General features: G+C 35.7%; 1 pseudogene; it reads left to right on the plus strand.

Moving 5' to 3' along the window:
• Positions 1-241: 241 nt before the first annotated feature.
• LOC122218432 lies at positions 242-14,579 on the plus strand (annotated as a pseudogene).
• Positions 14,580-16,601: the final 2,022 nt, after the last annotated feature.

Below are 16,601 nucleotides of genomic sequence, written 5' to 3' on the forward strand. Positions count from 1 at the left end.
TTTCAGATACTGTCTGGGTGCTGGGGAAACTGAAGAAACAGAGAAGAGAATCGAAATACCCACCTCGTCAAAGAGGAGACAGAAAATTAGCAGATAAATAGATACATGTAAAAGGAAATATCAGTTACAGATTTAAAAATATAAGTTAAACATATCCAAAGTGACTGGGCTTTGCATTTTAGATAGTATAGTATCTTCAGGAAAGTTTTTAAGAACAGATGATAGTTGAGCTGAAACCAGTATGAAGAAGGCAGTGGACAAAGGGGACAGTGATTGTGGAGGTCTAGATATAGGTGTGTACTTGACGTGTTCAAGAAACTGAGAGGGGGTCAGTGTGCCCAAAGCGTGAGGAAATGGAGAGGGATATTGGTAAGAAAGAAGGTCTAAGGTGAGCCAGGATTCAGGTTATGGAATTTATAGAACAGAATAAGGAATCTGAATCCTATTCTACACGGAGATGGAGAAGGATGGAGAGCATTGTATGATAACATAATTCTGTTTCCATTTAAAAACTGAAATCGGGTAAACAGGAAGCCGGAAGACCAACCAGTTGATTGGTATTGAGGTGCCTTGGCAAGAGACAGTGGTGGCTTTAACTTGGTGCTTGCTAATAGTGAAGGTGGTGCTAAAAATTATGTTGACATAGATTTGAAAAGTAGAACAACAGAACTAACTGATGGATTAGGCATAGGGTTACAGGGAAAAAAGAGGCATCAAGGATTTGTTTTCAGCCTGCTCATTCAAACATTTCATAGTAAAATGTATCCTATTGTTCCCTTCAAGTATAAAAAGTTGTGAGTTTATGAAGGTATGTGGAAGAAAACAATTGATATATTTACAGTATTTGCATTTCTCCATTAATTTGCACATTCATAAAATATATTCTATTTCAGCCAAAAACTGCTTCACCTGACAGAAAGCAAAAGGATAAAGTCTGCCAACAGACCACCAGCGCCATAGCAGAGTGAGAAATCACTAGTTCCTGTTCTCATGAGACATCAACAGGCATTTTTAGTTTGCGAAGCTTTTTCAGTCTCCCATACAAAAATAAATACAAGAGATGAAACGAGGCTTGAATACTTTCATTGGGAATTTCCAGCATATTAAAATGTAAATATTTTTCTTGTGTCAACATTTTTCTTTTAATGCTCACACAGGTTTATTCGTTATTATAAGCTGACAAAAATTTATGAAAATTCTCAGTCGCTCTGGTCAAATCCAATTGCCTCCCGTCGCTAATTCAGCTGGCCCTCTGCACAATTGGTCTTAATACTGCCAACTTCAATCATGGCAAGGAGAAAAAGAATATATTAAAGTTGCAGACAGGGTGAGCTATTTTAATAAGAAGATGCTATCTCAGCCTTTTCACTTATTAATACCTCCGCCTAATAGAATTTCCATCATGATTGTTCAAAGTGATATTTATTTTTTTCTAGATAATCCCTTTCAAAATTTAAAATTACAAAAATAAGAGGGAAACTGATTAGTGCATGATTATGAAAGGTAATTTTTCAACTAAAAGAGCTCTCTAAAGCTAACAAAGATTCAAATAAACTTGTACCAGAGATTGACCAAGCAGGCACTCCCACATACCATTTATTTGATTTATTTTGTCATGAAAATGGAAAGGTAGTCCTTGCTAAGCTTAATTGAATAACATAGATCAGAATATTATATCCTTGATACATTTATGATTTTTGTAGAGCCAACCGATTTTACATATAACTCCTCTACATGAAATATGACATAAGTAGCATCACAGTGACTGTTTTAGGTCACAAATTTGAAATGTCTTTCCATTATATCATTTCTAAGTCATTTCTCTCTGTGTCTGTGTTTGATTGGGTGAAAGTCACATCAGAATGTTTGGCTATAAAACTAAACCTAACTCCACTAGTGTCTTTCAGAGTAGTGTCATCAATCTTTTAAAAGGTGAATATGACCTGATGATAATGTATCATGCTAAAGACAAGATTTTAAGCCTTACATGGTCTACTTCAACAAGAAATGACTTATTAACTGGCACTGCAATTGAGATTATTCATCAGCATCTTTAATTCAAACAGCGACTAGTTTTTCTCAAAGTTAAGAGTTGGAGAAATTAACTATAGACTACCATTGACAAAATTAAAAAAAAAATGTGGGATAAAAAATATGTTGTTTGGTTTTTGGATTTTTTTTTTTGCGTTTTTTGGAGGGGTTGTTTGTTTATGTTTGTTTGTTTTTTACAGAAAACAATATTTTCCTAAGTTTTGAGTACTGGAAATTAAGTTTATTTCTAAAAATAATTCAATTTTAGTATCTTTAAGCTATTCAACAACAACAAAAACCAGAATAATTCTATTTATTTCAGTGTAAAATATTCTGTTGCTTAATTTAGTTATAAAGGAAATAAAAGATGAGCAGATTATATATAATGCATATTAGAAGAGAAATATCTTATTACTCATACATGAAATACTTATAAACTTAGCACATAATACTTTATCAAATGCCAAATAAGCACCACTTTTTTTAAATTACATTTATTTATTTTTGAGAGACAGGATGAGACAGAGCACGAGCAGGCGAGGGGCAGAGAGAGAAGGAGACACAGAATCTGAAGCACGCTCCAGGCTCTGAGCACGAGTTCAGCACAGAGCCCAACGTGGGGTTCGAACCCACCAACTGTGAGATCATGACCTGAACCAAAATCAGACACTTAACTGACTGAGCCACCCAGGCACCCCAAATGAACACTGCTTTTTTATGTAGAAGTCTTTCTTCACCAGATTATCTCTCAAGAGTTTAAGGTTATTTTTAACTCAGAACTCTCTGCCACCTAATTCATAGAATCAATCACTCTTTGACTTGATACTTTGCTTTATTCCAGGTGATACATGTAGGGTACTCTAGTACCTCTCTGACAAGAAAAACACTGATGTTCATGTATTAAGATATAATATTTCCCATATTACTATTGGTGATATTGTGGGTTTTAGTTCCCATTATAATACAATGAAAAATCAAACTGGCTACTATTTATATTCAGCAAGAGCCACAACACCTTTAAAAAGCAAACAAACTAGAATGTAAGGTTTTCAGAAGGAGGTGGTGTCAGGAACATATGAGGAATTTACTTGCTTTGATCTAAATATGCCTCCAATATAATCCATATCAGTATCAGTTTTCTCCTTCTCTTGTTTGGATTTTCCTTGTAATAAACTATCCAAACGTCTATGGATTTTCCATAGATGAGAAGAAAACTCAGACAAGCACTAAAAGGAAATAAATAAGACCTTTCTTCAAGCACTAGGATTTCAAAAGTTTGAGATATTTTTATCGGTATCCTGACTTAACTGTTTATAGTACTAATTCCAAATTATAGTAATAAATTCCAAAATTTAATTAGGAATGCAAAAAATAGCTAAGATTTTATTCTTCTCATCGATATTTATTTCCTCAATCATTTCAATATTAATCTTTTTTTCTGTGAAACTGACGATGAAAGTATATATAGTTTTTTGAAGTTTGTCTCCTGTACCAAGTTACAAAGTAGAATGTTGCTGTGGGCAAAAAAAAAAAAAAAAAAAAGTGTTAGTTTTGATATTTGCTTGATGTACTGGTTACTACAAGGAAGTAATATTCCAAAATATTATCTTATTGTTTTATTTCTTTAGACATAAAACAAAAGTTAATATTGCTATTGAAGAATATACTTTCTTTACTTAAAGACTGAGCACAGGGTACCTGGGTGGCTCAGTCGGTCAAGTGTCCAACTCTTGATTTTGGCTCAGGTCATGATCTCATGGTTTTCAAGATCAAGCCCCACCTTAGGATTCTCATTCTCTCTCTCTCTATCTTTCTCTCTCTCTCTTTGCCCATCCCCCATGCACTCTCTCTCTCTCTCTCTCTCTCTCAAAATAAGTATATACATTTTTAAAAAGAAACTGAGCACACACAATAAAATCAAGTATTCTGAAGTATTAACATTTGCAGGTATTAATTAGTTATCTATATTTATTCACATGATAATAATTCTTAGGTTAACCCTGAAAAAATACCAAAACGAAGGTAAATATGTCCAACTTTATAAGCTTGATCAATTTTTTATCACATTTTCTTTGATTTTGTCTTTTTCTACCCTCAAAACATCATTTTAACATTTAACTTGCCAACTAATGTGCATATTTGCATAAACCTATACTTAACATTTATTCTATAGGTCCCTAGACAAAAATCTAGGTTAGCTTAAAAGGTCAAAAATGTAAGATTTGTAAATGTTACGATAGTAATCCTGCTGGTTCACAGGAATGATATATTAGACTACAGTAATTGTGCTATAGACAGGAAATGTCCCCTCCCTGAAAGTAATAAAATAAGTCAGGGTCTAGCCGCTTTGATAATAGGAATTTAAGCCACTAAAATATGTTTTGTGGTATCAAGAAAACCTAATCTTTCTTTTAAAATCATTCTTAGTTTCACATTGATGTTGTCTGTTACAGGAAGCTATGTTTCCATTTCCTCTCGATGAGAATATTTGTGTATGCTTTAAGTAATTTTAAATAAGACACCCTCTTAAAAAAAGTGATAGTTTATACTAAATTAATAAGAAAAGTGATTTTTTTCCATATAGAAGTATGGAGATGAACCGATGTCAAACTTCTTACATCTATGATTTTTAAAATTTGGGTTTATAGCTTTTTTTTTTAGATATTTATTACTGAAATTTTACTTTTGATTCATATATTGTATTATACATTTTGACTTCTGTATTACTAATTTATGTACTCTATTTAATTTTAATATTGATTACTAAATGCTCAATTGCATTTGTTTTTCCTATTTCTGCTTCTGCCAATGATGAATTTGAATTCTAAACTGAATATTGTATGAAAACCAACTAAATGAAAGTGCTAAAGGTGAATGTATCCACATGGTCTTTGGTGGGGAGTATTCATTCATTCAGAAGAGGAAAGGGATGCTATACGAAGGAAGTTCCTTATGTGTGTGTGTGTGTTTGTGTGTGTGTGTGTCTGTTGATCTGGGACCAAGTGCAGTTGGAGCTGTGAGAAAGCAGTCAGAGGCAAAGCTGGAAAGAACAGTCTTTCTGGTTGAGGGAACCTGAAAACTGAAGGTAAAAAAACTATGGTTTATGGAAGAACCTGTTAGCATCCTGTAGGGAAAAAAAAAAAAAAAAAAAAAAGATCCAGGGAAAGGATAGTTACATTTTGTCTAGTAAAATTTCTGACTGACTCCTGGGCCAAGTATAAACACAAAAGAATGAAACCATGTGAGGCATTATAGCTCAATAAACAGAGTTTATAGGAGAAGGTCCACCAAGATAATTGTTACTGAAACAAAAGAAATACACACATTGAAAAAAATAACAAAATAAAAATCTCCACACTTCATAATATTCAGGATAAAATTCCAAACTTCTCACACGTTACAAGAATTGTTAAGATGAAATTTATTTTGAAAAGAAAAGAAATCAACTGAGATCAAACTTAACATGGCCCAGATGTTGGTATTGGCCATCAAGGATTTTAAAGGGGCTATTATACTTTGCCTCACTGGAGCCAAACAAAATATATTTGCAATGATGGTAAAGATCAGAGGTATCATTAGAGAAAAAGAGATAATAAAGTGAACTAAATGCAAATTCTAGAACTTAAAATCACAAATTCCAAAATTAAAAACAAAATGTATTAGATTTAATAACTACAAGGAATTGATAGAGAAATTAGTAAATGAAATGGAAGACAAGCCAGTAGAAATCATCCAATGAAAAATGAAATGACTAGACATTCAGGAACCTGTGGAATAACATGAAAAAGTTGATATATATGTAACTGTAATTGTAACATGTAATCTAGAAGGGGAGGAGAAAGAGAATGCTAAAGAAAAATATTTGAAACAAGAAGGTGCCAAAATATCCAAAACTTGGTGGATGAAATACAATGAACATCAAACTGAAAAACATTAGGAAAAAATGCTATGCTGCAGCACAATATAATCAGATGTTAGAAGCCAGGGATACAAAGTAAGCCTTGAAAGTAATAGGAGAAAAACACATTAAATACTGGTAGCAAAGATCTAATTAACAGCTGACTTCTCAGCAGAAACAATAGAGACCAAAACCAAAATCAAAACCAAGAGTTGAAGAACTCTCTTAACTTGCTACAAGAAAAAAAAAATCCTGTAAATCTAAAATTTTGAAACTAGTGAAAATACCCTTTCAGAATAATGGCTAAATAAAGGCATTTTCAAATGAAAGAAAACAGAATTTTTGCCAGCCAAACTGTACATCAAGAAAAGAGAAAAGAAATTCTTCAGAAAGAAGGGAATTGATGCCAAATGAAAACCTGAATCTTTGGGAAAAGATGAAATGAATCAAAATTGGTAAGTATTAAGGTAAAGGCAAACGACTTTTTTGTCTTTAATTGCTTTATAATTCATGTAACTTATCAAAACAAAATAATATATTGTCTTCTACAGTGCATGTTGCATGAAGTCGTGATACGTATACCTATAGTTTAAAGGTTGAGGTTGTGATACAAGCATTTATGGTGACAGTATTTCTCTATTTTACATTAAATAGTACAATACTAACTGGACATTGATTGCAAAAAAAGTACAAATAAGAAGAGCTAAAAACCCACAGAAAACTGAACCTGAATTGCTCCCAAACGTTCAAATAAAGAAAAATCAGGAAAGAAGAAATAAAAAAAACAAAATCAGAGGAAGAGACATGGTAAGCAAAGAGTAAAAAGATTCAAATTCAACTATAAGAGTAGTTACATTAAACATTGTAAAAGAAAGATATTGTTAGAATAGACCAATACTAAAGAAAAACACAAACAAAACAGCAACAACTCTGTGTGGCCTACAAGAGATAAACGTTAAAGATAAATTTAGACACAGAAAGGCTAAAATTATATGGATAGAGCAAGATAGGACATGCAAAACTAATGATCATACTGTGGGGATGGTAATATTAGTATACGTAAAAGAGACTCAAAGCAAGTTTGGTACCAGCATGAAGAAGGAAGGATAGCTATGATGACAGGAAGTCATTTAATTAGACACCAACCATAAATCTGTATGCTCCTATAATAGAACTTCAGAATACATGAAGCAAAAATGGACAAAATTAAAGAGAGGAATGAGCAAGTTTTTAATAATAAGTAGGATTTTAACATTCTTCCTGAGCAGTTTGTAGAAAAACAAGAATAAAGCAAGTAAGACAGAAAATTCAAACACCACCACCAAGGAACTTGACTTAGTTGATATTTATAGAATGTTGTGTCTAACAAGAGCATAATCATTACCCTTTGAGGAGCAAATGTTATATTACCAATATAGATCATGCAGGGACCATATATCTGGTTTTAATAAATTCTAAAAATTAAATAACTTCTCCTACTCTCTTTTCCTTTATCTTTCATGACCACTCCCCTCAATAAATCTTTTGCATAGCTAACCCCATTCAAGAGAGGCAATACCTTCAGTCCTGCAAGAAAGCAAGAGGTAAGATAGAAGTTTGGGATTTGGCTCTCTCTCTCTGTCTGGCAGGCAAAGAGTACCCATACAAAATTTTATTGTACTATTGCAGTTTCTGGCACTGATGGCCAGATTGCTGAAGATTTCACAGGGTTTGGCTTGGAGAAATGTGCTGAATGCCCTTGCTGATGCAGTGATTTGGACATTTAAAAGTTACGGGAAAAACACTGCTTACATAAACGGTAAAGTTGTAATTGGCACCTTCTGTAATGAGAAATGGAGTGCACTGAACAGATAATTAAGAGGCAGTTTGTAAGGTGAACTTTATCTCCTGCAGTGGGAAAGCAGACACAATTCAATAGACCACCAAAACTCTGATAGAACTGTAGAGACCCAGACATTAAAATCCTCAGACTAGTCTATTATGCTAAGGTCAGGGCCCTGAGTAGGAAAAGCAGACAGCATGACATATAGGGTGGGGACACCTAGGCAAATGTCTCCAAAGACTCTCTTGAGCCCTGTGACTTTCATCTGGGTGGCCCTTCTCTCCCTAGTTAGAACTATCGCTCCTTCTCTTCTAGATAGCAACAGCTGTTCCTTCACAAACTTCCATATCCTCCTCTGGCTTATTTGCCAATTTCAATGGTTAGATCCTGTTATAACCACTGGAATATGCTAAAGTCTGTTAAGAGAGAAAAGAAATTTTACACCTTAGAGGTGCTACAGAAATTAACTAACATGTACCGGTAGGAGTTTAAGATGTATTCCTGGGGGTTGAATAAGAGTATGATTGATTCAAGGGGCTACATAAAAGGTTGGATGATAACTAAGAAATTTTGTTACTTGGGAGTCCTTTCTCAGGTTATATAAATTAACTTCCTGTCAAGGACACTGAGGTATAGGATATACTCCTTGTTAGGGTAGCTCTTAGAATGCAATGCTTCATGCTGAGTGATGTGACTGGCAATGGCTTTGACAGGCAATAAAGGAAAGGTAGGGAAGCTGAGGAAAATGGACATATTGGAATTTCCAATTGTAAAGGAAGAATGGAAGAGCAGGAGATTAAAATTGGTTGCCTTGATAAGAAGTCACCATCTCTTGCTCAATTCCAGGACCCAGCCCAGTTTTCTGATTTGGAACCCATTAACTGAAATGGTTGCAGGGTCCCTAGAAGAATTATTCACTGTGGTATACACTGTGATGTTTCCCCAGTATTATATCCTGTCTTGTTTCCCCAGTTCTTCTCCCAAAGTACTAGTGGTCATTTACCTAGGTGAATACACACCAGGAAAAAGAAATATCCAAACATTTTGGTCACTAAAGGGCACAAATACTAGTTGACATTAAAACTAGGAGAACTGAAGTATCCTCATGGCTCTACTTTTAGGGGGAGGGCTTGTTGAGGCCATGTAATAAATGGAGTCTTGGCTAGAGTTCAGCTTACCGCAGCTTCACTGTGTTTGCAAACCCACCCAGGGGTCATTTCCCTAGTCTCTGAATCTATAATTGGGATTGCATAACAACCACGTTGGGTCCTTTGCCTGTTGGATAAAAGCTAATGTGGAGAGGAGGAGAGGCTGGGTGACTCAGTCTGTTGAGCATTAGACTCAGGCTCAGGTCATGATCTCATGGCTCATGAGTTCAAGCCCTACATCAGGGTTTTTACTGTCAGTGAGGAGCATGCTTTAGATACTCTGCCCCCCTCTCTCTCTACCCCTTCCCTGCTCACACTCTTTCTCTCAAGAATAAATATACATTAATTTTTTTTAAAGCTAACATGGAGGGAAAAGACAAATGGAAGCCTCTGATATTGCCCTTCTGTTCAAGATGGTAAATAATGTAAACATTTAATAAAACATTAATTATGTGTTCATAAACATATATCTCCCAGGATGAGGAGAATGGTAGAACTGATCTCTGCCATCTCCTGAATGGAGCCAAAGGATGCAGGGTTGAAGATCGCTACATGTTTACACTTAAAATTCCCCTTCACACACACACACACACACACACACACACACACCACACACATACACACAACAATGAATTTTAGAGAATACTGTAGACTGCTAAAGCAGATTAATATGTCCCCGGTACATTATATGCAGTTGCTCATTTCTCTAATGTGTTTGTTCTTTTCTATTCATAAGAAAAAATAGAACCAGAGAGAATTAGCATTAGAACTAAAAATAATATTATTTACAGTTTGCCCTATATGGCCAGACTGGTTGGTTTGGGGTCTAGAAGGAACAGGGTGGTAAGAATGAAGACAAGGAGATGTGGGCTAAAGGCATGTAGACAGATATTTATACGAACCAGAAAGCATCCACCATGAAAGAGGCACTAAACATCCAAAATGACTTGCACAGCTGACCCTGCTCTTCCTTGGTTATTAGCCACCACAGAACAAGACAATGGACATATAAATGGTCTTGCCACAGTGCAAAGATGGAATCTACATATGTAGTGAACTACATAGACTTTCACTTACGAAGGTTTGCCTATGTAGCTTACCTACCTACTTACCTTTCCAGATACTGGTGCCTCAGAATGTCCAACTTGCCAGTAACAGAGACCTGCACTGAGTCCTAAGACACCAACAAGCCCATTGGTAGCAAACTGTTAAATTGGGACCCTTTCATCCTATACGGTCAGTGAATTTTCCTCACAAGGAAAGATACATACTCTGGGTATAGATTTTCTAGGCTATGTGCAGAACCTCAGCAAGTACCAACATACTGATGCTGACAAAAGACCTGATCTACAGGTATGAAATCCCACATAATATAGCACCCAGTGAGGACCAAATTCATAGATAAGGAGGTGTGGAATTGGTCCCATGACCATGCGCTCTGCAGAATAATCAACCTTTTTGAACACTGGAATAGCCTAGTAAGGGCGCAGCTAAAGGAACAATTTAGAAGAAATGCTCTGAGAGAATGTGTATCATTCTCCAGTATGTAGTATATATAAAAATCAGAGACCTCTATATGGAGCTGTTTCCCCAAAGGAAGAATACATGGGATTAAGTACTAATCAGTGGAAACAAGAGTGGCCCCAGATGCATCCCTCCCACTGAACCATGGAGGACTTTTTGCTTCTTGACCCAAAACTCAGGGGTTGGCTATTTTATTCCACAAAGAGGTCACATTCTTTAAGGGAATGCCATAAGGATTTCTTTGAACTCAAAGATATCACCACTGCAGAAACATTTGGACTTCTAGTTTTCCGGAAACAGCAGGTGAAAAATAATCACCATCTTAGGGAGAGTAATTGGCCCTGATCAAAAGACGAAGAGTGTACTGTTTTTTTGTAAACGGCAACTAAGAGAAATATAAAACACAAGTTATCTATTTGGATGCCCCTTGGTCTACCTTTGCCTGTTTATAATGGTAAATAAATGGGCATGCATGATAACCAGGCCCAAGAAAGCAGTATGATAACCAAAGGGAACAGGGATCTGAGTCATGCTTTCTAGGAAGCTACAAAGACCTGCCAGCATGATAGATAAAGATGAAGAGGTACCAGAATGCATTAGGAACTAGAGAATGAGCTATTTGCTGTCACCTCAAGAGTGAGTAGTATAGGGGCTGTAATTTATTCTACAAACTTCACTTTGCTCAGCTTCTCCTCAGGGAGAGAGACTCACAGGGTCTATGGAAGAGCTTCTCACAGAACCTGCATGAATTACTTGTATCTTTTTCATGAAAACTATAGACTCTGATACCCATGGAGTGTTCTACTCAGATCTCTTTCAAGAGAACCTTGATGTGAAGAGTATCCTTGACCGATGGTCTTGGCTCCATTGGTGTTCACTCAGGGACCGCTCAAAGACAAGGCACAGCCAGGGTAGCAGTCCTGGCCCATTCCTAACACAGGATTACTCTGATGGGGAAACCCTTTGCTATGACTGAAGCTTTCTCAGAACCATGCTGTGTCAGAGGGTCTTCCTATCCCATTCTTTCTCTTTTTTCTCTTTTCACAGCTGTCAAAGTTGCACTGTGGTCTGGAGATTTTCCCAGCCGATTTCTGTCCCCTCCTCATCTTTTATCCTTCACAGACAATTCCATAGCAAATCCTTTGTGCAACAAATCCCATCTTGGTGTTTGGTTTTAGGAGGACCCAAACTGACATAATCCATATAATTGAAATGCTTTCTGGCCATACTGTTTGAGAAAATACAAAACACAAATGACCGATATCAGAAATGAAAGTGGAAGTCACTACAGATCATAAAGACTTCAAAAGGATAGTAATGGAATATTTTGTGTGTTTTTCCAAGAAAGAGGGAAGTTTACTGATTAAAAAAAAATCTGACTTTGACTCAGGCAGTCCTACAGGTGGCAAAGATATAGTAATAATTCCTAGCACAAAGGGGTTAATGAATTGGATCTTAAATAAAGATAATATAATTTTGCTATTTCCATATGAACAGATAGATTTGGAATGTTTTTTTTTAAATATAGGAAGTGTGAAAATATAATATTTCAAAATAATTTTTGAGAAGAGCCATGTCATCTTAATAACTTTATTTCTTTTTTAAAGTTATCTTTAATTAAAAAAGGAATCACTCAGAAATGTTTTCAAAATCTCTGTTAACCCCATGTGATTTGTCATTTTTCAGATTGTACTTAATCTCAAAACCCTCCACTCTGGCATCATGGATGTAGGGTAAGAAAAATAAATTAATATTGGAAATTAAATAATAATCAGAGAACTTAGTAACTGAGATTACCTCTTCAATTATGATTAGGAATAAAATCAGACGTTAAATTGCTTAGTGATCTTTCTAAAAGCAGGATATATGGGTTTAGCCAAATTTCTATGAACTAGAGGATTTTTTTTTCTTAATATGGAAGAAGTGCCTCCACAGGTGATTTAATGAAATAATGTATCTTTTTTATGAGTGCCAGAAAAGTGATTTGAGCAGGAGTATGTCCATATTTGTAAGAATGTCCATATATTTCCTTGATTCAATAAAGTAATATTGAGAAATCGGGAAAGTGATTACTATTATGGTCAAATAAACACTTGAATATAGACAAACAGTTATTTAAATATTTATAGAAGTTTAATTTTTGCAATTTCAAGTCCTCCAAAATTTCTGCCTAGATTCATCTTTGTTTAAGAAAAAAAAAATCTCTTTAAAGGTTAGATTTAGAAATGCATATTAGATTCTTGTGCTTTTAAAACACTACTATTTCTCCTCTACTAGGTTCTTGCCCCAGGCAAAAACCAACGCCTAACACAAATATTGAAAAAGAAGAAGAAAAAAAGAAACCTCAAGAGACACAATAAGATATCTTAGGATTTTAACAATCAAAAAGGCAAAGGTCATATGGGTTATTTGAAAACTCCTTTGAGGGAAAAATTGATCCATTCCTTTAATGTTCTCCACAACAAGGATTAATTCTCTTTGAGTACTTTAAATAATATAAGGGAAAACCCATTAAGGAAAGGAGACTCAATTCACTGCTCTGACCCCCTGATCCATCTGAGAACTTTCAAAACCAATCCCAGACTAATATATTCTCTATTGATTTTGATTTTTATATTATCTTAAACCCAGAGAGAATTTATTTCCTTCTAAAAATATAGTTTAAAATGATCAAATAATACTCTATCCCCAAAGTTGCTACCAAGAAACACTCCAAACACTAGCAAAAAGTTCAAAGTAGAGGCAGGATGCATACAGTAGGGAATAAGAGGAATATAAATTGAAATTTTACCAATTCACTAGTCATAATTTATTATTTCAAGGTGATTAATATTAAACAAGTTAGACTTTAATAAATTTGCAAATAATAATAAAACATCTGGTTTTATAACATTATAGTTTATATGTAACATAATATAAATATATATCATATATTGATAAAGCACTTTGTAGCTTGCAAATGACATTATCAAATATAATCCACACAGCAATGATGTGATTAGGCTTTGCTGTTAAATTGCACTTAATAGTTTGTAAAAGCAGTCTGTGGGCGAGCGGGAAACCTCGGGGGTTACCACTGGGAGGCGGGGCTGGGGCAGTGGGCCAGCCTCCTTATGGCTCTGTTGAGCCCCCTCTGGACTCGGGTATTGGAGGCACTGACAATGACTGGTAGCCTCCAGCCTTGCAAAGGTGTGTTCTAGGTCATTGGTTTCTAAGTGTTCAGTTGGATTCATTGGACTGGGCAATAAAGGGGAAAAATGGCAAAAATCCCATGAAATGACTATCCTACTCATTATTTATGATGTGTTCCCTGATGCATGCAAAGAGCTTTAAGATGCAGGTGAGCAGTTAGTATCTTCCCCAGCAGATGTAGCTGAAAGAATTGACAGAATTATTACAATGTTGCCTACGAGTGTCAATGCGATAGAAGATTATTCTGGAGCAAATGAAATTCTAAAAAAAAAGTGAAGAAAGGCTCACTTTCAATAGATTGCAGTACTATCGATGCCACAGTTTCAAGAGAATTGGCCAAAGAAGTTGAGAAAATGGGAGCAGTTTTCATGGACGTCCCTATTCCTGGTAGTGTGGGGGCTGCTCTGTCTGGAAACCTCCTATTTTTGGTGGGAGAAGTCAAAGATGAATTTGCTGCTACAAAGAGTTGCTGCGGTGCACGGACTCCAATATGGAGTACTGTGGAGCTGTTAGGACTGGGCAGGCTGCAAAGATCTGCAACAACATGATCGCTATTAGTATGATTTCAACTGATGAAGCTATGAAACTTGGAATCAGGTTAGGGCTTGACCCAAGACTACTGGTTAAAATCCTAAATATGAGCTTATGATGGGGTTGGTCAGGCAACATAATCCTCTACCTGGGATGATGGATGGAGTTCCGTCTGCCAATAAGTATCAGGGTGGATTTGGAGCAACACTCCTAGCTAAGGATCTGGGGTTAGCACAAGACTGCCACCAGCACAAAGAGCCCCATCCTTCTGGGTAGTCAAACCCATCCAAACTAGAGGATGATGTGTGCCAAGCATTACTCAAGAAAAGACTATTCAGACCTTTCTAGTTTCTATCAGAGGAGACCTTCTGAGTTTGCCCTTTGGCTGTGGGTACTGTTGGCAACAAAACTCTATCTTGGGCCCTCCTTATAGCTCACCCCACAAGTGAATGGGTTTAGTCAAAAGTCACCTGTCTGCCTTTGATTATCTAGGTCCCAGTAAACCCTAGAATTTTTCACCCATTTTTAACTGCTTGTTCTTTTTTATCTATTTTAGCAAACGTGTATTATCTGATTTTTTTTTTTTTTTTTTTTTTGTTCTGCAAGCCGCTGATGGTCTCTGTTAACAAGCTGACTGACCTTTTTCAAAAGTTTGATCCCTGAGCATCTTCAACTAAATCGTGTCATGCTTTAATCAGGATGTTATTTACCTCACTTTACAAATAAGAGCAAATATTTTTTTAACAGGATGAAATCTATCTTTTTAAAATTTATTTAAGTTTTTTGGGGCGCCTGGGTGGCTCGGTCGGTTAAGCGTCCGACTTGGGCTCAGGTCATGATCTCACAGTCCGTGAGTTCGAGCCCCGCGTCGGGCTCTGTGCTGACAGCTCAGGGCCTGGAGCCTGTTTCAGATTTTGTGTCTCCCTCTCTCTCTGCCCCTCCCCTGTTCATGCTCTGTCTCTCTCTGTCTCAAAAATAAATAAACGTTAAAAAAAAAATTTATTTAAGTTTTTTCATTTATTTTGAGAGACAGAACCAGCCGGGGAGGGACGGAAGAGAGAAGGGGACAGAGGATCTGAAATGGGCTGTGTGTTGACAGCAGAGAGCCCAATGTGGGGCTTGAACTCATGAACCATGAGATCATGACCTGGGCCGACGTCTGACCTTAAATGACCCAGGAGTCCCCAGGATGAAACCGATCTAAAAGAAAGTGGTGTGAAGAAAGGAGTCAGAAAAAGGGGAAGTATAGTGAATTAAAACCGGTGCTCCTCAGGAAATTTGTCCTATCGACCAAGTGGTGGTATTCTTGCATTATATGATGTCTTCAAGATCATTCATCTTGTAGCATGTTAACATCACTCCATTCTTTTTTATTGCTAACCAATATCTAATTCTATTAATGTATATTATGTTTATTCATCAGTTGATGGGCATTTGTTTTTACTTTTTGACTATCAAAAATAATCCTGCTATCATATCCGTGAATAAGTGTTTGAGTGAACATATGTTTTTAGCTGATTCAATGTTTTCAATGTTTTTCAATGTGTTTGTCAGATTTTGATATCAGAGTAGTGCTGAACTTATAAAAATTAGTTAAGAAGTATTTTTCTTCTTCTGTTTTCGGAAATAGATGGTGTGGAATTGGTATTATATCTTCCTTAAATGGTAGAAGTCACTAATGAAACTGTGCAGAATTAGAATTTTCTGTGTTGGGATACTTTAAACTATGAATTCAGTTTTGGTTGATTATGTCAAGCAATTGGTTATAGAGTTGTTAGTGTTTCTTTCTTATCTTCTTAACATCCCTGGGATCTGTAGGGAAATCCCCTGTTTGATTCCTGACATGAATAATTTGTGTTTTCTCTCTTTTTTTAATAAGTCTACCTAGAGGTATTTCAATTTATCAATTATTTTGAACAACTAATTTTGGTTTTATTATTTTTCCTCTATTTTTTTCTCCTCAATCTCATTGATTTCTTTTCTTACTGTCTTTCTTCTTGTTTTTCACTTAATGTCTTTTTTTTCTAGTTTCTTAAGGTGGAAGCTTAAATGATGGATTTGATACCTTTTTTCTTCTCTAAAATAAGCATTTAATGCCATACAGTAGTCCCTTCTTATCCACAGGGGGACATATTCCAAGACTTTCAGTGGAGGCCTTAAACCATGGATAGTACCAAATCCTATTATTTGCTGTTTGTTTGTTTGTTTGTTTTTTTCACTATAAATACATACTGATCAAAGTTTCATTTATAAATTAGTCACAGTACTCTGAGTTTCCTGGATCTGTGGTTTGTTTTCTACTATTAACATTGGAAAATTCTCAGCCATTTTACCTTAAATATATTGTTTGTTTGTTTCTTCTCTATCTGGTATTCCCATTTTGCATATGCTATACCCTTTGAAATTGTCCAACATTTTTTGGATATTCTGTTACACATCCCCCCTTTTTTCATTA

The sequence above is a fragment of the Panthera leo genome, chromosome B1 (assembly GCF_018350215.1).
Source record: "Panthera leo isolate Ple1 chromosome B1, P.leo_Ple1_pat1.1, whole genome shotgun sequence".
In the NCBI taxonomy this organism is placed as follows: domain Eukaryota; kingdom Metazoa; phylum Chordata; class Mammalia; order Carnivora; family Felidae; genus Panthera; species Panthera leo.